We start from the raw sequence: 25,629 nt of genomic DNA on the forward strand, positions 1-25,629 counted from the left end.
AAATGCTTAAAACCCCGCAAGGGGTGCTAAGAGCAACATGGATCATGTACCAGGTTTCTACTGATCAGTAGAAGTACTCCTGCCTTACAGCCACAAGCTGAAGAGCCGTATACTGAGCCTACCCAGAATTTTTTCATGCGGTGGAAGTCACTCTCCTCCAGATGAGTCTCCTGTAGGAGAGTGATATCGGTATGAAGTTTCTTTAGATGTCGAAGTACCATCATCTGTTTATTTGGGGAATGGAGCCCTTTTATATTCCAAGAGGTCAGCTGCATACTCTATGTTTCACTAAAAGGATCGATAATGACCGTTCATATATATCTACAGTATGTCTGGGCACAAGCGCCCCACTACTATGATTGCCACTCGGTTATATCTGCTCCAGTTTGCGCCCAACATTACAACAATGTCATGTAAAAACATAAAAAAATCTGTAATATAACAGATTAAAACATAATACACAACCAGAAATTTCCTGTATACTCAAGTGATACAGGCATCGTTTCGGCATGCATGATTTCACTTTCTTTCTGGCCTGTGACCCCCCCCCCTGCCCGCCCCCGGCATGTTCTAGTTATGGTTGTCAGTCTCCAGGTCATGCGTGACAATCAAATCTTCCTGCACGCCCAGGAGCCAGTATATCAGTAAAACAGAACATTTCATGTACAATTGCATATGTGCAGTAAAACTGGAACCCCTTCAATTAAAGTTCAACATATAAAACTACCACATTGTATAAGGCAGAATAATTGTGCAATCCCTTAGCATGACAAGATATACTTATCAGTCCGGTATTGTCGCAATCAGCTTATCCGACTGTTGTCGTTGTGGAGTCTTAGACGTCCCTGCCCGTTGTTGCTTGGGTGAAGACGTGCGAGCTATCTCGGACCAGGAAAAGTCTTGAGGGGGAGAGACCGACAACGTGGCGTCAGTCGCCCCCAATCCTTGACTAGTGGTCGTTGCGGGCAGTGTTCTGGGGCTCTCAGATCCGAGATTCTTGTCTACAAAAATTGCCACCTCTTCAGGTGTGTGGAATACCTTAATGGATCCATCCGTCTCCGTAATCCTCAAAGTGGCTGGGCATTGGAGCTGGAATTTGATTTTGCATTTGTAAAGAATGATGCAAACTCCCCCAAATGATCTGCGTCGGCGTGTGACTTCCACTGAATAGTCCGCAAACAGAATTATTCTTGCACCCCGAACGTGTAAAGGGGTGTTGCGATTTCTGAATGTATGTAAGAGTTCCTCTTTATCATTGTAATCCAGGTAACGCATGATCACCTGCCTTGGTCTGGTTTGCATCACTCCTTTCGTATTGGTTACTGATACAGGAGAGCCTGCACGATGTGCCATTTCCACCCTACAGGATCTGGTCAGTCCCAATGCTTCTGGAAGCTCCGTTTCGCAGATCCCCTGTAGGTGCTGTGGTTTAATTGTTCAGGCAGACCGACTATCTGGAGATTGTTTCTCCTGGAGCGATTCTCAAGATCCTCCAAACGGTCTCCGAGCTTGGTATTATCTCTGTAATGATGGGGGTGGGGAGACAGACAAGTGAGCCCTAATCTACCCGCCACTCAGTCCCTGCCTACTTGCAACGACCCGCCCTAGGCGACGGGGTACAACTGGGCGACGGTCCCTACGCTCAATAAGTGCAAGACAGACAAACAGACAAGGGTACACAGAGCTAGGGGGAGAAAGGGGCAGTTTCCCACGGCAACACCGTGAGCAACAAGAGTGGTGAACGAGCCGAGTCAAACCAGGAGAGTACGAGGTGCCAAACGCAGAGCAGAAGAGTAGTGAACAAGTCGAGTCAAACCAGGAGTGTACGAGGTACCAAACGCAGAGCAGGAGCGTAGTCAGCAAGCCGGGGTCAATATGAAGCAGGGTCAATAGTACAAGAAGCTGCAGCAGGGCCAGGAAACCACAGGAGAAGAATCACAAGCAAGGAGGAACAGGAAAGGCAGGTATAAATAGACAGAGGGCGGGAGCTAGCTCCGTCTGGCCAGGCTGTGATAGGCTCTCCCACTCCTAAGCCTGCCACCCTGAGTGGTGGAAGATGGAGTCAGTCTCACAGACATAGAAGCAGGTGCAGACTGATTATCTATGGGCGTTAACCCCGAAGCTGTGCCTGGCAGATCCTTTACAATCTCAATTCAGATCTCTAATACAGGTATGGGCCTCTGCAGATTCATCTTCCATTAGGCCAACACGCTGTTCCGGCTCATCAAGTTGAGTGCCATGTGAGGTTACCTCAGTCTGAAGTTGCTGCAGCGTCATAGTCACTGTGGCTATTAGTGAGTCTCTAATATCAGGGGCCAGGCGAGTCACAACATCTATCGCCAGTTTTCTATAGTCCGGTGGTAGGTCAGCTGGAACTGACGTAGACATAATATCTTCCGAGTGTGTTGGGCTTTGCGGCCTGCTCTGTGGAGGTGAGGTCTGTTGCAGCGCCACCATCTTAGATGAGGCCACGCCCTGTAGCTTATGTCCGGCCGGGCGAACACACGGCTGCCGCTCCGAAGGAGATACCGCTCCATACACCCTCCGCTCCCTCTCTCTGCTCCTCCAGCTATGTGCCGAGGTATGTTTAACTTGCGGGTGTGTGGCTGCGGAGGGTCAGGGGATGAAGGTCCCGATGCTCTCCTAACATCCCCGTGCCAGAACCGGAAGTCTACCATAGCTTTTTATAAATGAGGTCCAATGGACCAACAGTATTTAGTAAATGCACAAGTGTAGTTATCTTTTATGAACACAAGGTGGCCCTATACTTCTAAGGGAACAATTTGTTTTATCCTTCCGCATAGCAACTATAGAAGCTGTCGTTAAGGAATGGGTAGGACGTATACGTGGTTCTCACGCGTAAACACGCAATGCGTCCAATATCAGCTTTACTATTGGCAACCCACTTAGCAACCAAAACAAATGAGAATTTATTAATTAAATGTTGTCAAATGTGGTATCTGTCATGGACTGTAAATATGGAAAATCATCTATAGGCCGTATCCGTATACAGACACAAATGTAGTTAAAACGGAGTAATGCTAATACGACATACGTTATACACTGGAATCCCGGAATATGAAACGCCCTCTAGCGGTTACACCCATAACGGATCATATGACGTCACGTCGTCTTCCCCATGTGGTTCACGCCCCTTTCCTTGTTGTGCGGGAGGGAAGGGCGGAGCTGGTAGGGGAGTTTCCGGTCCGGCCCCGTTGTGTGTGAGGAAAGAAACCGGGACACCGGGGCGGAGCGAGTAACCGGAAACAACGGAGTTTGGGCTTCTTTTTTTAGGCACCTGTATAGTTAATGGTTTCCGGGTTGTGGAAAAGGTTTTTTTGGAACCTTGGTTGCCGTGAGGTGTTATAGTCCGGGTATCTGCCACCGCCCTGTATGCTGGTAACTGGTAGACCCAGGAAGTACGAAGTGAGCACCGGTGTGTAGAGGCCCGGGCTCCACTGCGGTAGGAATCCCTAACGGTTGCGTTTTCTGAAGGGTTGGACATTGTGGGCACACGTTTTTCATCAGCCCACACCGCGGCCACCTGGAGCCTCTATGAGATCCGAGATCTGCACAGGACCGAACGGTGAAGCCTGCAGCCGTCTGGACATAGGTGGGAAGCGGAGCCATTGTCCCTGTGACACTCCCCATCCCTGTGCCTGCTACTGACACCCGCAGGAAACCAGGTGACGATAACGATGCACGGTCCTCTTCCAATGCTTAGATGTAGTGTCCCCATTCATCTTCGAGCACAATTCGCTATTGTCTGCGCATCCATAGCGCCAGTTGTGCTCCCCCTCCTATAATCCCTATTATTACTGTTCACCCTGCTTTGATCTCTTTCAAATGTCGCTCAGTCCCACTCCAGGATTGTGGAATAGATTGTGACCTAGGGACTTTTCACACCGGGTTATTTGAGTTTAGATATAAAATACTTACGTTTATCATATTGTTAAATTAAGAGCGCCCCCACCCCATAGAAACACCCTGCCAATATTGTTCCCTTGTGCAAAGCCTAAGGGCCCTATTACACCGGCCAATTTTGGCTGGTGCAACGAGTGGCGGTCAACGAGACAGCTAGTTGATGGGCGCTTGTTTGCTCCTGTCACACGGGACTATGATTGGGACGAGCGGTCGTTACTCCGATCTCTCCTCCCATGCATTATCATGTCGGCAGCGCGTCTCCCTGTTTACACAGGGCGGTGTGCTGCCAACAACTATTATATATTTTATTATTTTTAAAGATACGATCAGCAGACGAAAGAGCGTTGGCTCGTTCATCTACTGATCGCTGCTCTGTTTACACAGGGGAACTATCGGCAACGAGCGTTATATGAACACTTGTCTGCTTGATAATTGGCCAGTGTAAAAGGGCATTTAGGCTCGTCAGATGAGTGTGTCCGATTTTCTCGCGTAGAAAAGTGTTTTTCCTACGTTTCTCATCTTCGTTGCGTATTGGCATCGGTGTTCTTTGTGTGGCATGCGTTTTTTCACGTCCACGCAAGCACTTATTAATTTTTTTAACTTGCTTTTCTTTGTAACTGATGCGTTAAACATAGACAGTGCACGGCTGTCCATGGTTTTCACGCACCAATAGACTTCGATGGGCGACTAGGTGTGCAAAAATGTAGGACATGCAGCGAGTTTCACGCAACGGACACTCGCCGCGTGAAAACTCATACATGTGTGATCAGCCCCCTTGGAATGAATGGGTCTGTGTGCTGTGCGTTATTTCAGTGACCAGCACACTACTGAAGGGGTAACATATGTTGGGTGACAATAACTGGGTACCATTATGTTGCCCTTAGGGGGGTTATCTTTCAGCTTTTCACAGTTTATGGATTACAATCTGCCATGCTCCCTCTTTTCTAGTGCCATCCTGCTGTTTCTTTTATTGGAAATCATGATTTTTCCTTTTTTTTTTTTTTTTTTTTTTTAATTTAACTAAATTTTTGTTACAATTTCACAGCTTTTATTTTGTTATAAATAGAAACCGTAACCCCTTCCAACCCAGACCAAAATCCCAAATAAAGAGTTCATCGTACAGATACATTGTAGTCATAATAAGCATAACATAGCAAACCTATTTGATTTGTTTTCCAAATGAGCATTTCAATGTACCTGGTGCCATCCAGCCTGCTCTTCAAAGAGATACACCCACGAGGGGGAGCAGCACAGCACATTGACAAGAAAGTACCCATCATCATAGCAATACGCAAACAGATTATAATAGGGTCATCATCTATTGGGCATGATTGCGTCAACACGTCTGACACACGTGTGAGTCACGAGCCCTAATATTAAAAAGGCAGGTAAAGCCTCATGCACACGACTGTATTTTTTGCCACCTGTAAATACGGGTCCGGTGTCACACGTATTCGACCTGTTTTGCACCCGTATTTACGGGCACGTTTTCAATGCAAAATTGCACTGCACTAATCGGCAGCCCTTTCTCTCTATTAGTGCAGGATAGAGAGAAATGACAGCCCTTTCCGAGGTAAAAGTAAAAAATTCATACTTACCCGGCCGTTGCCTTGGTGACGCGTCCCTCTCGACATCCAGCCCGACATCCCTGGATGACGCGGCAGTCCATGTGACCGCTACAGCATGTGATGTGATGTCGGGCCGGTTGTCGAGAGGGACGTGTCACCAAGGCAACGGCCGTGAGACCGGACTGGAGGAAGCAGGAAGTTCTCGGTAAGTATAAAGGTTTTTTTTTTTTTTTTTTTACAGCTTGCTCTATATTGTGATCGGAATTCACTGTCTAGGGTGCTGAAAGAGTTACTGCCGATCAGTGAACTCTTTCAGCACCCTGGACAGTGACTATTTAACGACGTCGCCGTAATGACGGGTGCGCACACGTAGCCACCCGTCATTACGGGAGCTCCATAGACTTCTATGGGCTGCCCGATCCGTTATTACGGCCTGAAATAGGACATGTTCTATCTTTTTCAACAGCATGGGCACCTTCCCATAAGAAAACGGGAAGGTACCCGTGGCCAATAGAAGTCTATGAGCCCGTTATTACGGGTCGTAATTACGACCCGTAATAACGGGTGTTTTTACAGTCGTGTGCATGAGGCCTAAAATGTAGAAAAACTGGGAAATAAAACAGCGCTGCCAACATCCCGAAGAATCATGCAGTCTTGGAGTACAAGAGTTAAATCACCACATTTAACAGTGACTATGCGTCTTAACGCCAGTTCGGCATCTTCATCAAGCCAATCTCCTGCTGAAGACGCTGGACCAGCGTTGAAATGTGTATCCAATGTTTTATATGATTAAACACTTCTACTCTAAGGCTGGATTCGCACGAGCATGATCGGTCCGTAATGGACGGAACGTATTTCGGCCACTAATCCCGGACCGAACACACTGCAGGGAGCCGGGCTCCTAGCATCATAGTTATGTACGATGCTAGGAGTCCCTGCCTCTCCGTGGAACTACTGTCCCATACTGAAAACATGATTACAGTACTGGACAGTTGTCCGGCAGCGAGGCAGGGACTCCTAGCATCGTACATAACTATGATGCTAGGAGCCCGAATCCCTGCAGTGTGTCTGGACTTGCGGCCGAAATACGTTCCGTCCATTACGGACGTAACATGCTCGTGTGAATCCAGCCTAACACGGCATGATTCTTCTGGATGTTGGCAGCGCTGTTTTATTTCCCAGTTTTTCTACATTTTACCCTTATTCATTTGCGGTGGTGCCTGACACCCACCAGTTTTGGGGATAGCTGCAGACCACCATACATTATTACCTGTCTACACCAGTGTTGTACCTGTGCAACTCCAAGATGTGAGCAGTCTTATTATCGCCGTATCGATTCTCACTTCTCCTGTTTGATCTGCACGATGTGGCGGCATGTGTCACCTTTTTTCCTCTAGATCTATTAATAATAAAAAGAAACATCGGGGTCCAATAAACCTGGTGTACCAGATATGTGAGAGCCTGTGTGCTTCACAAAGGGACAATTTTTAAGGATTTTCTCCAGCACCTCAGTCCACAATGTATCCTCAATGATCCCAAGATCCCCCTCCCTTGTTTTCTTTTAAAGAGGTTATTTCACCAAAAATATTAATTTTAATTTCCAGTGTAAAATAAAGTATATTTCAAATGTACGTTGTGTACAAATTATACTTGTCAAAAACTAATTTACATTGGCATTATACTTGTCAAAAACTAATTTACATTGGCATTTGTCCACTATCTGCATCAGCCTGTGGTGGACATGCATGTGCACTCTCTTGCTCTCTGCGCCACGCATTGATCTATATGTGAAGAGGCCCAGTGTCTTCTCCTATTGCTCTTCTACAGTTGTCAGCGGACAATCTGAGTAGTCTCCTACTGACAAGCGGAAAATACCAGATTTCAGCGGTGCTAGGTGAGCCACTCAGCGGAGGCTCTAACAATACTACTACTACTACATCGCAATGAGAATCCAGCTAACCTGTTACCCAAAGATGCCCAAAATTGAGGGACAGTGGCCCTTCCTGCATTTCTCCTGTGTACCTGTTGACTGGGAGCGATGCAGTTAAGGAGGCAGGACATTTAATTAGTGATCCGGCCCCTTCATTCTGGGGATCGATGGGTGTCTTGCAGTCAAATTGATGAGGAAGAGAGGGAATATCCTAGCAGTAGTCCATCACTTCGGTTGTGGTCAGGCTGCTGGGACAGAACCCCTCTGAAGGAGGCTATGCAGAAACAGCTGAGCATTCTACCTTGGTCTATCATTTATCAGTTTTTTCATTTTGCGTATACCACTTTGACATACCTCCCTAGGCTAGGTAATGCATTTTCGTCTTCATCTTCTGGTCATGTAAGGGCAGACAGGGCTTGTTTGGGTCCTTCTAGCTGTGCAGAACATGTGCATGTTCCCTATAAATGCACCATAAACTCTGCTGGGCATATTTGCCCCATCTGTGACTGGTGCCACTGGGGGATCCTTTTGTCCTCTTCTCTGACCTCGTGGTTTTTTTTTTTGTATTAATGTTCTTTCTTTTACTAAACGTATAAATGCAGGAAATGGCCGGTCTGGATTAGCCCCAAGGGCTAGTTCGGATGAGCACTTAATCTGTTTTGAGCAGCAGCATGCTTACACAGTGATCTTGAAGGAACATAATGTGAGCTCACTAGACAGAAAGCAATACATTTGTGGACCTCTAACTGTGTTTGCCAGGGGTGCCATTGTCCGAATTTCCTCCTTTTAATACTTCTAATGGACATACTTAGGACCTCTAATATCAAAACAGTGTAGAACCTATGTAGCTTATTTTGGATGGGGAAACTGTTTCTATGGTTTGTTTCTCGCCAATTTTATTGCACTTTACTGTTTGTTTTGTCTCCTTCCGTGCCACACACATTTGACCACTGGAGGTGGCAAATACTTTGGAGAGGACTTCTCATATAACTGAAAATAACCTATTCTAAAGAGTTTACTGTAATAAGGACAATCCATCCCAAAGGTTTTCTTTTTGGGGCTGTATACTCTTTCTTAAAGGATGACTAAACTTTCAAAAAACTTCTGACATGTCATAGTGACATGTCAGGCATTTTGATCGGTGGGAGTCTGAGCACGGAGACTCCCAGCGATCGCAGAAACACTCGGTCTAGTGCTGAGCCGCTTTGTTTCTGATCGGATTAGACTTTCTATTGAGTCCATACACCAATTGCTCGGCTTTCCGAGAAAAGCTGATCAGAAACGAAGTGGCTCAACGCTCACCCGAACGCTTCTGCCACTTTGTTTTAGCGATGTGTGCGGTCCTCCGTGCTCAGGCCCTCGCCAATCAAAACTTCTGACATGTCATTGACATGTCAGAATTTTTGAAAGTTTAGTTACCATTTTGGTTATATTAATGCTGGCATGTAATTCATTGATATATCCTGTGGATATTGCATAAATGTCCAAGATGAGAAGACCACTTTAAGGCCATAACATCTCCTTGCGACTACTGAACCGAACTTAAATCGCCAAAAGTTTGATTGCTATTGAATATTGCTTGGATATGCCATAAAATTTTTAGCAGTGGGCATTTGATATATGGGACTCGCACAGATTTGGAGAACGAAGAGATAGAGGTATTGCTGTGCGGGTAATCGCTGAGTGACCTGAGAATCAGGCATGTGGATCCCCACAACCAGTAAGTGATAGCATTTCCTAGCTAGGATTAAAATAAATAAGTCATCTGAACTAGTACTGTAAATAATAACAGTGAGCTGATAAATCGGAGGTACAGTATAGGCCCATAGCAGACTGTATGCTGTTGTATATATGTAAGACAGATCTGTAATATCAATACCTATACCAGACTGTGAAGACTACTAGTATATCCAGAAAATGAAACACACATAGCACAAGTCATGTACCATGACAATATAAAATAAACTTTATTGAAATATACATAACACATTGGCCATCAAAATATAAAAACAATATAGCACACAGTTAAAAAGGAGAGTATGGAGGAGCTGCGTGAATAATCCAATATATATGCTACCATACTATAAACATCCTGTGATGTGGTAACAAATGCAGATATCTATAGAAAAGATAATCATATAGATCAAGTATTTGGACAACAGAAGCACATAAATATATCTAGCACCTGACAGAAGAGCACACAATTGTGCATGCATATAAAAGTATACAGCTAGAGCTCCAAGTTGCACCCAAAACAAAGACCATGCTTTATAAATAAAGGATATTGCACAAACCCATGGACTGCATGATAGGAAGCACGCAGGAACACTCCACACTGACCGCCCCCGACGCACGTTTCGCCGTCAGCTTTCTCAAGGGGATCTGTAATATGGCTGTGTACACCACAGACTCTAATTCTTGATGTTTGGGGCTCATCTGTAGCCTCCTGCAAGTTTCTATAGCTCACCACCAGTGGCCTCACACCTCACTACCTTTTTATCCTGTAGGACATGTATGAGTAGCTGTAAGGGTATGTGCGCACACACTAATTACGGACGTAATTCGGGCGTTTTTGCCCCGAATTACGTCCGAAAATAGTGCCTCAATAGCGTTGACAAACATCTGCCCATTGAAAGCAATGGGCAGACGTTTGTCTGTTCACACGAGGCGTATATTTACGCGCCGCTGTCAAATGACGGCGCGTAAATAGACGCCCGCGTCAAAGAAGTGACCTGTCACTTCTTTGGGCGTAATTGGAGCCGCTATTCATTGACTCCAATGAATAGCAGCGCCTATTACGTCCGTAATGGACGCGGCGTTCAAGCCCCTGCACATGCCGTTACTGCTGAAATTACGGAGATGTTTCCTCCTGAAAACATCCCCGTAATTTCAGCCGTTACGGACGCTGTCGTGTGAACATACCCTCATGATGACTTTACGCTTTCTATTCGAATAGTAGTTGGTTAACTCAAATATACTGCAAAAAATCTTCATGGTACTGGGAAATGTGAACCTTTAAAAAGGACCTGGTAACTCCTGACACATATTATTAACAATGACTCTGAAACACCTTTTCTTACCACTCTTATGACGTTACTTTTTTTTTTCTCCTGGAAATTCAAAAAATAAATTGACAACTGGGTGTCCCTATGCAGTCTGACCCTGTCCAATCAGTGCTAACATTGGTAGGCTACATAGGGTAGAACCCTATTCACATGGGAAATGGTAATATGCAGTTTTCAATTTATTAATATTTTTTTAGGAGGAATAACAGAGGAATGGCACAACACAGTTCTAAGGAAAGAGGCTACTCTGTATTGTTTTGAGGAACAGACATAGTTACCGAAACAGATATGTCCAAAGTGAGTTCAAACCAGACCCTGAGTCCATCATCTGTCCGACACTCATAGCATACCTGAGTGTATTCCATAAATGTCTAAGTTGGGAATACCCCTTTAAAACATAACATGATTGCTCCCTGCAGCCACCACTAGAGGAAGCATGGGAATTTACTGCATATTGGGTTTAATGGATACCAGTACGTTTCTCAACAGTGGAAATTCACTTGAAAGCGGTGTTCACACGGGACTGATCTGCTGCGTAAAAGCATGCAGCGTATCTGTCCTCTGCACCGCAGGGAATTCCAGGTGAAAAACCGCACCGAGCTGTGGTGCAGTTTTTCGCCCAGAATGTCAGCTGTGGAAAACTACAGCACTTAGCCGGCCTCCTGGGATAACGTTACAGGTGATTGGCTGCAGCGGCATTTGTGTGAAGAAGCTTCATCCCAGGAGGCTGGCCCTCTAACGTCACCCAGGCCGTCGTCCTGGGATGATGTTTCATCCCATGTGACCGCCGCTACAGCCTGTGATTGGCTGCAGCGGTCACATGGGATAAAACTTCATCCCAGGAGGCTGTGTTGGAGGGAGGAACAGACTTCTGGGTAAGTATCAGACTTTTTTTATTTATTTGTTTATTTTTTTTACAGAGTTGCGTTTTTTGCGGCTGGATCGCTGAGAACCCGCCGCACAAAATGCAACAGCTATTTGTTGCAGGGTTTAGCTCCGCACTGAATTCAATGGGGAATACCCGAAACATTTAAGCAGCATTTACGCAAATACAATTGACATGCTGCGGAATAAAACTCTGCACCGCAGGTCCATTCCTGAGCGGCTCTTCCACTCAGTATTTTCGCAGCGTGTGGATGAGATTTGTTCACGTCTCATCCACTTTGCTGCTATTGTATTAGGGTATGTTCACACGATTAACAAAATACGTCTGAAAATATGGAGCTGGTTTCAAGGGAAAACATCCTGATTTTCAGAAGTTTTTTGAGCAACTCGCGTTTTTCGCGGCATTTTTGCGGTGTGTTTTTTACATCCGTTTTTGGAGTGGTCTTCAATAGTCTATGAGAAAACTGCTCCAAAAATTTTACGTGCTATATTTTGACAGCGACGCGTAAAATGACAGCTCGTCTGCACAGAACATCGTAAGACCCATTGCAAGCAATGGGCAGATGTTTGCTGACGTATTGGAGCCGTCTTTTGAGGCGCAATTTGAGGCGTAAAATGCCTCCATTACGTCTGAATAGAGGTCGTGTGCACAAACCCTTATGCTGCAGATTTTCTGCAAAGAATTCCTTTGCGGAAAGTCTACGGTATTTAAGCTACGTGTGAACTCGGCCTAAGGCCCATTTTACACACGTGTTTTTATTAATGCATTTGATGCAGCTTTCTGCTGCCTAAAGAATGCTACTTGTGAACTTTGACTGACATTTATTTTGTGCTTTGTAACCCACAAGAAAGTAAGTCACAGACTTTTGTTTAAAAAAAAAAATAAAAAAAATAAATATATATATATATATAAAAATAAAATTTGCATCATTACTGCTCCAGTCAACAAGTTGGATGACACATTCCGAACAGTTTAGTGAATTATGGGTTGGGACAGTTAGTTTTTCCTAAAAAGTTTGGACTCCCCATATAGTATGAACTTGTGGCACAAATAAAGCAGCAAAGGGGTTGTCGGAGCATATCTCACTGCTGTAGGTGTGCGAATAGTTAATGTCAGACGTCAGCAGTCTTGCATGAGTTAAGATTGTAGTTATATTTCAGAACAGGAGAAGGTGACTCACAAAAGGGACCTTTTTATTTCCTTCTGTATGTGCCCACACCCATGTATTTAATGTAAAACAAGCTCCTTAACCCATTATGTACAGTATGGGCTTGTGGTTTTTATTCTTTGATCAGTTTTTGGTCCGTCAGAAGTTTTATTTTCTTTTGTAAAGTAATATGACTGAAACTGTAGACTATCCAGTGTTAAAACCTCTTTTCCCACCACATAGACCCTTTTTGTGTAGGGAGTCCAGTTCTTATCTTTTTTTTTTGTGCCGCAAATGATTTTTTTTCCTAAATACTAAACACATGTAAAATTGTCATAAAACATCCTTGCGTTTTACTGACCACTGCTGTGTTGTCCTTTAAAGGGCTATTCCCAGAATTGATAATTATCATCTATCCACAGGATAGGCGATTGTCTGATCGCAGGGAGCCCTACTGCTGGGACCGAATACCCTGTTGTTCCTCACTGCTCAACCGCAGAGAGGAGAACTTTGTGGAGCAAGGGTCTAGCGTGATCACTGTGGCTCTATTCAAAGTCTATACTAATGACCGAAACCACCTAGTGCTGTACTCTGCTATTTCCGTCAGTCCCAGAGACATTAAATGAAGTGGCAGACGAATCCTTTCAAAGTTCTCCTCACTGCGGACAAGCAATCGGGAGGAACAGGGGGTTTGGGACCCCGTTTTCGCGATTGGTTGGGGCCATAGCAGTGGGGCTTCGAGCGATCAGACCATTATCACCTATCCTGTGGATAGGGGATAATTGTCGATTCTGGGACAACCTCTAAAACTACAATGTGGATAGGATTGCAGAGTGATTGACAGCTCTGCTCTCAGTCCAGGAAAGTTCTATTTTCTGGTCCACTGAAAAAAAAGAAAAATCAAATTGACTCCTGGAGTGATCAAACTGTCTGAACTATTTTGTCAATCCTTGAGAATTTTTTTTGTTATCTGTATCAAATGATTTTAGGGACCAGCTTGTGTTTTGTTTTTTTTAACAGGTTCCCGACCGCTGGCCGTATTTATACGGCCAGCGGTCAGGGTCTCTAAAGTCCGGCGTATAGTATATATACGGCCGCACTTCAGAGACTGTGCACGCGGGATCGCGTGCACACAGCTCTATGCCCTGGCTGTTGCTAACAGCCATGGGCACTGGGCAGAATGTCAGGGGTCAATCTTTTGGCCCCTGAACATGTGATCGCTGTGACAAGCAATCACAGCGATCACATGCATTTCTGCATAGAAAACAGTGTGCACGCGATCGCGTGCACACAGCCCTGTGCCCTCGCTGTTACCAACAGCTCTGGGCACTGGGCAGAGTATCAGGGACCAATCTGATGGTCCCTGAACATGTGGTCGCTGTGACAACCAATCACAGCGATCACATGCATTCCTGCTTATAAAACAGTGTGCACGCGATCGCGTGCACACAGCCCTGTGCCCACGCTGTTACCAACAGCTCTGGGCACTGGGCAGAGTATCAGGGACCAATCTGATGGTCCCTGAACATGTGGTCGCTGTGAAAACCTATCACAGCGACCACATTTGTTTTATTTTGACTTTTCTGGCAGTAAATCTCCTGCCTCTTTTCTTCTCCTCAAACATTGTTTCAGTTTGAGGAGAAGAAGAGACTCGGGAGAATTGCTGCCAGAAGAATACAGTTACAGTTACACAAAAAATACAGTTACACTCTAAAACATTCTCTGTATAGATAGATTTCTATCTATCTATACAATCTATCTATCCATCTATCTTTTTTTCTATCTATCTACCTTTCTTTCTTTTATTCTATTAGAATAGGCAGGTAGGGAGTATATAATTATATATATATATATCCACATATATATAATATATATAGCAATAGCGGTTTATTTTTTTGTTAGCGGTAGTGTAGATATATATAGCAGTTAGTTTGTGTGTTTTATAAAAAAAAAAAAAAAAAAAAAAAAATTTGTTTAGTTAGTGTTAGTGTTAGTTACGTTATGGCGAGGAAGTTGTTTAGCGCCGAGGAGGCATACGCCATGCTGTGGTCTGAGTCGGAGACCGCATCAGAGATGGCGTCCGAGATGGAACCTGTTTTAGGTAGTGACGATGACAGCGTCACTTCAGGTTCATCTTCAGGGGACGTTGTCCCTGATGCAGTCGAAACTGCAGAACATGAAAGCGCAGGGCCAAGTAGCGCTGTAGCACGGGACAGCCTGGTCCCTCCAGTCCAGGCTCTTGTATGGGCACCTGCCCCATCTTTTGGGCCTAGAATCCACAGATTTACTGCCACTCCTGGCATAACCGTGGACAATACAAATTTTGTCCAAATGGATTACTTCCATTTATTTATAACGGACGACATCCTAAATCAGATTGTCCACGAAACAAATTTATATGCCACGCAATATATAAGGCAGAAACCTTCATCCACCCATGCCAGAGATTGGACGCCCACCAATTTGCAGGAATTAAAATTTTTTTTGGGGCTCACCCTAAATATGGGTATTGTCAAAAAGCCCTCCATTAGGTCTTACTGGTCAACAAGACCCGCCCAAGCCACCCCAGTATATTCTGCAGTAATGCCCAGGTCTCGTTCTGAGACAATAATGAGGTTCCTCCACTTCAATGACAACGCACAGGCCCCCCCAAGTACCGATGCAAACCGGGATCGGTTGTTCAAAATAAGACCGCTAATAAATTCCCTGAATAATTTATTTCTGCAACTCTACACCCCTGAGCAGAATGTAAGTGTGGACGAATCCCTCCTCAACTTTCATGGCAGACTTAGCTTTCGCCAATATCTACCTTCCAAAAGGGCAAGATATGGCGTTAAGCTCTACAAATTGTGTGAAAGCGGGTCAGGATATACCACCGCCTTCAGGATTTATGAAGGGCGGGACCGCACAATAAATGTTCCTGGATGCCCCCCTGATCTTTCCACCAGCAGTAAGATCGTGTGGGACATAATGCAGCTTCTACTTCACAAGGGGTACCACCTGTACTGTGATAATTTTTATTCGAGTGTGCCCCTGTTTAGGCATTTGCATGCTGCAAGGACTGGGGCATGTGGTACCATGCGCAAAAACCGAATTGGTTTTCCACAGCAATTAGTGGGGAAGCGCATGGTAAAGGGGGACTCCTGTGCATCTGAAGAATTGCTGGCGGTCAAGTTCAGGGATCGCAAAGACGTGTATGTGCTAAGCACGATTCATACCGCAGGAACAGTGGCAGTGAGGGAAAGAGGGGCAACATCGGACAAGCACAAACCAGTGAGCGTGTCCGAATATAACAAGTACATGGGGGGGGGGGGGTGGATTTAAGCGACCAGGTTTTACAGCCCTATTTAGTAAAACGCAAAACTAAAACCTGGTACAAAAAGGTGGCCATTTATTTGTTACAGGCGGCCATCCACAATTCATTTGTGCTGTATAAAAAAAAACAGAGGCAGAGACACATACCTGGATTTCCAGGAAAAAAATTATTGAAGGCCTCATTTTTGATGTTCAGGACACCCGAGAATGCCCCCAGTCTGAGGATGTCACGCGACTGACTGAAAGACACTTCATCAGTCGGATTCCCCCAACAGCAACCAGAAGCAACCCTCAGAAAAAGTGCCGCGTCTGCAGAAAAGACGGGCACCGCAAAGATTCCCGATATTTCTGTCCCTCATGTCCCTTGCAACCAGGCCTGTGCATTGAGCCATGTTTTAAAAAATACCACACTGTTCTGAATTATTAGATTTTAGTTAATTTGTTGAAAATATATTTGCCCTACATTACGTTTTTATTTTTCCCCTGATTTTACTCCAAGGGTGAGGGAGGGAATGGGTGGGGGGTGGATGTCATGTTTGATGTTTTCTAAAGTTCATCTGCTGGAGAGCTCCATTTGCATTAACCTGCAATTTCTTATTTTAGAAAACCCCAAAAAATAAATTCCCATTATACCCCTAGATGAATATTTTGGGATTTCTGCTTCAAGAGCAGATATTTTGGAAGTGTTATAGAAACTCTGTTGAGTTTTGTAAAACCAGCTTTGAAAAAAAGCGATATGTGAAATAATCTTCTTCTATCCTCCGCCCTCCTACATCTCTATGTGATAAATAAGGCCACATATTTGGTATCCCCATGCACGGGAGAAGTGGCAGAATGTGAAAGGAGATTAATTTTGTCCATGGTCCATACCGTGTGTGAAAAATACTAGCCTAAACTGACGCATTTGCTAAATTCTTGCATTTTTTCCAATTTTGCCCACTTTAGAGAAAAAAATAAAAATGATATATACTGACAAATGCCACTAAAACAAAGCCCTATCTGTCCTTTAAGAAGAGTGTAAAATTCAAAGATGAACTTTATTCACCTACAGAGTTATAGTCATCTAAAGAAGCGCATAGCAAAATTGTGAAATTTGCTCTGGTCATTTAGCTGTAAAACAGCCTAGTCCTTAACCGGTTAAATTATAGCCCAAGAACTCTCATATGAATCAATAGAGAAAATCCTTAATAGGCACATTGGTTACCTGGCTCCAGGGACTTGACCTACCTTGATGGATATGTATTCATGACTTTGAGGAAAAAGTCACCCTCTGCAATGGGGGGGGAGGTAACCCCTTCTGACTGCTTTGTGATCGTATTGGAGTTGACGTTTTTAGTGTATTTAATGCTGCTTGCCAGTGTTTTGTAGGACATTTATGTTGGTACTTTTGGGAGGGAAAGTACATAATACAGCCATCCATAACTTATTCCTCACCTTCCTGGATACTATGCAGATTACAATGTGGAATCTTCTCACTATTTATACATGGTGGCATAATGATTCTGAGGAATGTCAGTCCTTATTAGAAAACACAGGACTATGTTGTACACTAATGGTAGTTAAAGGGTAACTAAGAAGTTTTGGTTGGTGGAGGTTCGAGCACTGAGACCCCCCCCACCAATCGCTAAAACGAAGCGGCAGGAGCCCTCGCTGAGCCGCTTTTGTTTCTGTTTGGCTTTTTCTGGAAATCAATGTAGCGGTGTAAACTTTCTATTAAGCCCGTACACCTCTGCATCGATTTCCGAAAAAAGCCTAACAGAAATGTAGAGGCTAAGCGCTTCTGCCGCTTCGTTTTAGCGATTGATGGGTGTCTCGGTAGCATTAGAGTGGATGAGATTTGAACAAATCTCATCCACACGCTGTGTAAATGATAAGCGGAAAAAAACTCAAATTGACCTGCGGTGCGTTTCTAATCCGCAGCATGTCAACCTGCTTTTTTGTTGCAGATTTTGCACATTGAATTCATCGGGGAAGTAAAACCCACAACAACAAATAGCAGATGTTAAGTTTTCTTGCGGCAGAAAACCTGCATTTCCGCCACAAAGAAACAAACTTATTTTTTCCCTCTGGTGTAATTACGGGTCCTTGGTCACACGTATTCGACCCGTATTGCACCAGTATTTATGGACCCGTCACCGTAAATACAGGTCTGGTGTCACCAGTATTCCACCCGTATTTACGGGCACATTTTCGCTGCAAAATTGCACTGCACTAATCGGCAGCCCTTCTTTCTATCAGTGCAGGATAAAGAGAAGGGGCAGCCCTTTCCGAGGTAAAAGTAAAAAATTCATACTTACCAGGCCGTTGCCTTGGTGACGCGTCCCTATCTTGACATCCAGCCCGACCTCCCTGGATGACGCGACAGTCCATGTGACCGCTGCAGCCTGTGATTGGCTGCAGCGGTCACATGGGCTGAAACGTCATTCCGGGAGGCCGCACTGGAGGAAGAAGCAGGGAGTTCTGGGTAAGTATGAACGTGTTTTTTTTTTTTTTTTTTTTTACAGGTTCTATATTGTGATCGGTAGTTTCTGTCCAGGGTGCTGAAAGAGTTACTGACGATCGTTTAACTCGTTCAGCACCCTGGACGGTGACTATTTACCGACTTCTATGGGCCTGCCCGTGCCGTAATTACGGCCTGAAATAGGACATGTTCTATATTTTTTAACGGCCCGGGCACCTTCCCCTAAGCATACGGGGAGGTACCAGTGGCCAATAGAAGTTTATGGGCCCGTGATTACAGGTGTTTTTACGTTTGTGTGCATGGGGCCTTACCCAGAATTCTGTGCTGCTTCGTCCAGGCCTGCCTCCTGGTATGACGTTTTATTGTGACCGTGGCCGTCAAGGCGGATATGCTGAGTACCTTTACGCAGTCTATCCGCCCTGTGTGAGCGCAGCCCTATGGTGCTAGGCTGGCTTTCTGAATATGGAACAAGTGTACTGTGGGCACCATTTTAGTGCTTTTTTTCTGTGGAGCCAGGTATTTATGTTCCGTACTTGTAGTCCCCATAAAATAGCAATTCTGGAACAGTGTTTTCTTAGAACTCTGCGTTGTGCCGTTCCTCTGTTATTCCTCCTACAATTTTATGAATAAATTGACAGCTGGGTGTTACCAGTTGGGGGTGTGTCTCTACACAGACTGACCATGTCCAATCAGTGCTGACAGAGTGAGACACTGTAGGGACACACCGCTATAACAAGGGGAATGGTAACACCCAGTTGTCAATTTATTCATAATTTCTATGAGGAATAGCACAATGCACATTTCTAAGAAAAGGTGTTACAGAAGCTTTATTTTATGGGGAATACAAGTATTTAGTAAAACAGTTTCTGACAACTGAGGACCTATCCACCGGATAGGTCATCAGTGTGTGTCCGACACCCAGACCCGCACCGATCCGCCACTCTGGCTGCCTCCGGGTGCTGGATGATATTGCCGGAAGCAGATGGCTCCGGTCAAAGAATAGTTCCCGTATTGCAGCTCTGCTCCTATTCAAGTGAATAGGAGCAGAGCTGCAGTTCTTCTGTACGTCCGCTATGTAGTGGTCGGAGCCATCTGCTTCCGGCTCCAACTACTGCATAATGTTACAAACATCCGGTGCACGGAAGCACCCAGAGTGACGGATCAGTGCGGGGTCCGGGTGTCGGACACGCACCAATTATGTACTCATGACCTATCCGGTGGATAGGTCATCAGTTGTCAGAAAGTGGAAAACCCCTTTAAAGTAAATTTCAACTTTATAAATAGAAACCGGCAGGGTGATCAGTTGATCCTTGTAGGCCAGGCTTCTTTAACCCCCATAGATCAGACCTTGCCATGACCGCTGCAGGAAAAATAAAGCATTATGAGCTGACTATTCAAATGAACAACTGGCCATGCCATACAGGTGAATCTGTAAGAGTGGGAGCCTCTCTTATTTAGCAGGTTTCTTTTCTGCCTTTGAGGGGGGGGGGGGGGGACCTATAGAAAGTGGTTCCTTATGAGAAAACCCTTTAATTCTCACGGAGGCAGCACCGTCACGCAAGGCATGTATTGAGATCTTTAGAAGTTAAGTCACAAGCCACTCTCTGTAATCGTAAAATATGGTTTATTTTCTTCAGTGTTGTGTGCTTTGCTGTTATTTATCTTTGCTTCATTGAGCCAAATGATTTGAAGCCTGGAGATCTGCCTTGGGCTGGATTCACACACAGCATTTGTGCCTGTGCATACAGCAGAGCCATGTGCATGGAGGCCATACGGCTCCATAGTACAGAGCAACACTGGTGCTGTATGTATAAAGATATTTCCCTAAAAGCATTGCTCCTAGGGGTGAATGGCTTTGAACATATGACAACTGATGCTGCTTGTCATAAAAAAAAAAAAAATTCTGTTTGATTTGTACGGAACCTGACAGAAAAAGCCTCTTTATGCCTCCATAGGAAATCCGAGGCAGACGGAGGTACAGTGGGGACGCCATGCACTTCAATGAAAGCCTTACTACAGCTCTGTGCAAAACTAACCCGTAGTGCAGCTGTTACAGGTTTTCTTGGCATTTTAGTTTAGTTGACAAAAACACATCAACCAGATGCTTACTGGTAGTCAATAAATAAAATAAAGTTTTTGATGTCTTTACCAAAGCTCACTATGGGGTGGTGTTTTCTATCCATAGACCTCAATTTTAACAAAAAACGACTTGTGTTGCAGCTTTTCTTTCGTTTTTAACTTGTATAATTTTTTTTGAGGGGGAAATGAAGATGAAAAAAAAAACAAAAAAAAACTATTCCATATATTTTTTAACTTTTTGTTTATGTTCTGCATGCGGTATAAAAAAAATGTGCTAGCTTTATTCTGTGTAGTTACCAGGATACCAAATATGTAAACTATTTGATCACTTTTATTCAATACATTATTATTGAACAAAACGTGTTTATTGGCCATTTGTTGTTTTGTTTTTTGTTTTTTTGTTTTTCTACTATTAGGAGGCTTTTAGTGTTTGTACTTATAACAAATATTTCATTAGAATACCTCCTGTATTCCAATGCATCTGTGCCTGTGGCAGCCATGAGGGCCCTTCTTAGCCATATTTAGCAGTCGGGCCTTGCTATCAGAAAAAAGAGGGAGCCCCCTGTTTTTATCGCTTAGAAGCTGTGATCATTACGGACTGCAGCATCGTAGGGGTTAAACAGCCCAGATCATTGCCATCGGCCCTGCAACGGGTGATGGTGCGGAGGCAGCTCATGTGTCCGAGTCATCGCTTTGCTGTTCATTTATGCCTCTGGTCCTCAACGGCAGGGTTCCGGCGCTGTTTCGTTTTTTGTTTTGTTTAGCTATTTAATAGCTTGGACAATTATACTCTTTTTCTGTCAGTCCAGAAGTATGGAGTTTCTTCTGCAAATAGCTTTGGTATAAAAAGCAACACATTTCTCTCAAATATCTGATATATTTTTGTCATGAAGAAATGTCACCCTGTAGTTTGGCTCGGAGCTAGCTAGTCCACTGGGTACTCCTGTCATATAATATTAATGAGGGCTAGACGGGGGCTAGGGAGTTAAAAATGGTTGTATTGATTGTGTCCTGTGTACACACTGGGCCTTTTCTCCACTGCTTTGCTTTCTGCAGGGTGGGGGTGCTTTGTTTCAGGCAGAGAACACACGCTGAGCTTTCTGCTGTCGTCACAATGTTCTTCCTCCTCCTGAATTCATGTGGGCAAGATAATTGCTTGACACCCACTCATGGAAGCTTTTTCTTGCTTTTCTCTACGCGGTAATGAGCATAGGAGGTAATTTCAGTCTTCCAGATGTATAGATGCAGTGACAGAAATCACCTCGAACTCGCCAGTATAATGGGGTCTGCACATACAGTACATACCTGAACATTGACTACGTAGTGCATTCGTGTTTGTCAACAAAATAACCTGAGTAGTTTTGTATTTTATGACCGTCTTAGGCCGGGTTCACATTTGCGTTCTCGTTTACGTTGTCCGCTCTGTCATAGGAGCAGAACAACGAAAATACCCAAAACTCTGGATCTGTTGTATGATGGAAACCATTGCCGTTGGAACCCTATTGATTTTAATGGGTTCTGTTGGGTCTCCTGCAAAAACAACGGAATCTGTGACTGAGGCCACAACACATATGTTAACTGACCCTTATTAGGCTATGTTCACACAGTTTATTGATGCGGAAACCGCGACGAAAAACTCATCAAAAACGGCCCTAAAATGCCTCCCATTGATTTCAATGGAGGCGTCTTTTTTTCCCGTGAGCGGTAAAACCGTCTTGCGGTAGAAAGAAGGGACATGCCCTATCTTCGGGCGTTTACGCCTCTGACCTCCCATTTGACATCAATGGGAGGTAGAGAAAGCATATTTCACTGCGTTTTATGCCTCAATGCACGCCTCTCCTTGCACGCCCCGAAAATCTGCCTCAAACTTCCAAACGGAATTTTGAGGCAGAAAGTCCGCCTGCAAAAAAACCTCAAAACATCAAAACTTTGTCATATTTTGACTAATTGAGATTTCTTAAGTATTTCTGATAATTTTTTTTTATTTCTTTAATATAACACAAACCCCGGACGGAGCCTATTGCTTCCCACACTTTTTATCAGCTCTTCTCTTGTATACCTGTAGTCACGTGCTCTGCCAGATGTTTATTATATATTTTTTTAAACGGTAACTAAAGTTTTGAGAAAAAAAACTTTTGACATGTCCTAGTGATTGTTAAAACAAAGCTGCAGAAGTACTTGGGTGAGCACTGTGCCGCTTTTTTGATCGGCTTTCCGAAGAATGTTCTCGGACCCCCACTGATCAAATACTATGACATTGTAGAAGTTTTTGTAAGGGCTGATTCAGACGAACGTGGTGTTTTTGCGCACGCAAAAACCGCAGCATTTTGCGCGCGCAAAAGGCACTTGACAGCTCCATGTGCCCTGTTCATGTGGATGCGCGGCTGCTTGCTTTTCGCGCAGCCGCCATCTTTAGGACACTCCGTTTGTATGTTTGTAAACAGAAAAGCACGTGGTGCTTTTCTGTTTACATTCATTCTTTTACTGTTATTGCGCGAATAACGCGCGTCACGGCATGCGTGATTTTCACGCACCCATTGACTTCAATGGGTGCGTGATGCGCAAAAAAATTGCCGACAGTGCGCTGCGCAAAACTCACGGACTGAATCCGCCCTAAAAGTTTAGTTACCCTTTGATACTTTAGCTGGCACCAGTGGGTGCAGGTTGTGAAAATGTAAGCTTCCTGAATACAGGTCCTTGCCTTGTCTGGACATCTAAAGATGGCATCTGAAACAATAGTCTCTTTTCCTATTATGCCATGTCTACACGTTCAGGATTTGAACGCAGATTCAACACCTAAATCCTGATAAATTTTGCTCCCATACTACTGCCAATGCAAGTGAAATGGGGTATTTTAACACCTTAAAGAGGCTCTGTCACCAGATTTTGCAGCCCCTATCTGCTATTGCAGCAGATAGGCGCTGCAATGTAGATTACAGTAACGTTTTTATTTTTAAAAAACGAGCATTTATGGCCAAGTTATGACCATTTTCGTATTTATGCAAATGAGGCTTGCAAAAGTACAACTGGGCGTGTTGAAAAGTAAAAGTACAAGTGGGCGTGTATTATGTGCGTACATCGGGGCGTGTTTACTACTATTACCAGCTGGGCGTTGTGTATAGAAGTGTCATCCACTTCTCTTCACAACGCCCAGCTTCTGGCAGTGCAGCACTGTGACGTCACTCACAGGTCCTGCATCGTGTCGGCACCAGAGGCTACACTTGATTCTGCAGCAGCATCAGCAGGTAAGTAGCTACATCGACTTACCTGCAAACGCCGATGCTGCTGCAGAATCATCTGTAGCCTCTGGTGCCGACACGATGCAGGACCTGTGAGTGACGTCACAGTGCTGCACTGCCAGAAGCTGGGCGTTCTGAAGAGAAGTGGATGATACTTCTATACACAACGCCCAGCTAGTAATAGTAGTAAACACGCCCCGATGTACGCACATAATACACGCCCAGTTGTACTTTTACTTTTCAACACGCCCAGTTGTACTTTTGCAAGCCTCATTTGCATAAATACGAAAATGGTCATAACTTGGCCAAAAATGCTCGTTTTTTAAAAATAAAAACGTTACTGTAATCTACATTGCAGCGCCGATCTGCTGCAATAGCAGATAGGGGCTGCAAAATCTGGTGACAGAGCCTCTTTAACGCCGAAGGACGGATATATCCGTCCTCAGCAGCTGCTAGTTCGCGCAGGAGGACGGATATATCCGTCCTGTGATCGCGCGGGTACTGACAGTTTACCCACGCGATCAGCGGCAGGAGCACGGCTGTTATACACAGCCTGGCTCCTGCTTCAACTGCCGGAATCGAAGCGCGCGCCGATTCCGGCAGTTTAACCCATTAAATGCCGCTGTCAATAGTGACAGCGGCATTTAATGTGTTTGACAGAAGAGGGAACTCCCTCTGTCTCCCGATCGGCGCCCCCGCAAACAAATCGCGGGTCGCCGTCGGGTTTCCATGACAGCCGGGGGTCTAACAAAGACCCCCAGGTCTGTCTTCAGCATCTGCCTGTTAGGCGATGCCGGAGGCATGACCTAACAGGTTGCCTGTCAGTTTTAAACTGACAGGCAATAATGCTTTGGTATACGAAGTATACCAAAGCATTATATTTGCGATCGGCACATCGCATAGTGAAGTCCCCTGGTGGGACTAAAAAAAAAAATGTAAAACAGTTAAATAAAGTTTGTGAAAAAAAAAAAAAAAAATGACAGTCAAAGTCAAATAAAACTACTTTTTTGCCCCAAAAAGTGGTTTTATTTAATAAAACGGTCAAAACAAATAACACATACACATATAAGGTATCCCCGCGATCGTAACAACTTGACCAATAAAATTAACATATTAATTAAACCGCCGGATGAACGGCGTCCAAAGAAAAAGCAAAAAACAACGGCAAAATGCTCTTTTCTCCCATTCCCCCCATAAAAAATAAAATAAAAGTTAATCTATAAGTCCTATGTACCCCAAAATAGTACTAATGAAAACTACACATTGTCCCGCAAAAATCAAGCCCACGTACGGCCACATCGACGTAAAAATAAAAAAATGACGGCTCTTGGAACGCGGCGATGCAAAAACAAGTAATTTTTTTCTAAAAGGCTTTTTATTGTGCAAACGTAGAAAAAACATATAAAACCTTTACACATTTGGTATCCCTGTAATCGTGCCGACCCATAGAATAAAGTTAACATGTTATTTACGCTGCATAGTAAACGGCGTAAATTTATAACGTGAAAATTAATGCTGGAATAGCTGCTTATTTTCAATTCTCTCCTAATATAAAGTTAATAAAAGTTAATCAATATATTATAAGCATCTAAAAATGGTACAATTACAAAATACAACTCGTCCCGGAAAAAACAAGCCCTTATACGGCTATGTCGACGGAATACAAAAAGAGTTACGACTCTTGGAATGCGATCGTGAAAAAACAAGAAATAATCCTTGGTCATTAACGTGCAAAATGGCCCGGTCATTAAGGGGTTAAACCCAGTTCACATGCTCAGAAAAAAAGTGTGCGGAATAATGAATACACTTTAGATTTTAAAATCCTCAGCATGAATCTGCACCGAGACCTGCGGAATAGCACCATTAGATTAGAACGTACAGATTTAGTGACCAATCTGCAGCAGAAATTTGAGCTTTCTTAAATTGGGCAAATAATACACAGCGGAATTGCCATGTAAATTTAGCCTTAGTGTATTATTGGGCTATTTCGGAAAACTTGTTTTCTTGCTTTGTAA

At 44.2% G+C, this 25,629-nt stretch overlaps 1 protein-coding gene across 4 annotated transcripts in view; it reads left to right on the forward strand.

Moving 5' to 3' along the window:
* Positions 1-3,163: 3,163 nt before the first annotated feature.
* The window catches only part of CSNK1G1 (casein kinase 1 gamma 1), a 111,751-nt gene continuing 89,285 nt past the window's right edge, over positions 3,164-25,629 (forward strand). For 3 of the 4 annotated variants that reach the window (XM_075857833.1, XM_075857836.1, XM_075857837.1), the window contains exon 1: positions 3,164-3,686. The gene's annotated coding sequence lies outside the window, so the exon portion shown is untranslated. The remainder of the gene's footprint in view (positions 3,687-25,629) is intronic. The other variant, XM_075857834.1, reaches the window with a different exon arrangement.

This window comes from Rhinoderma darwinii, chromosome 3, assembly GCF_050947455.1.
Source record: "Rhinoderma darwinii isolate aRhiDar2 chromosome 3, aRhiDar2.hap1, whole genome shotgun sequence".
NCBI lineage: Eukaryota > Metazoa > Chordata > Amphibia > Anura > Rhinodermatidae > Rhinoderma > Rhinoderma darwinii.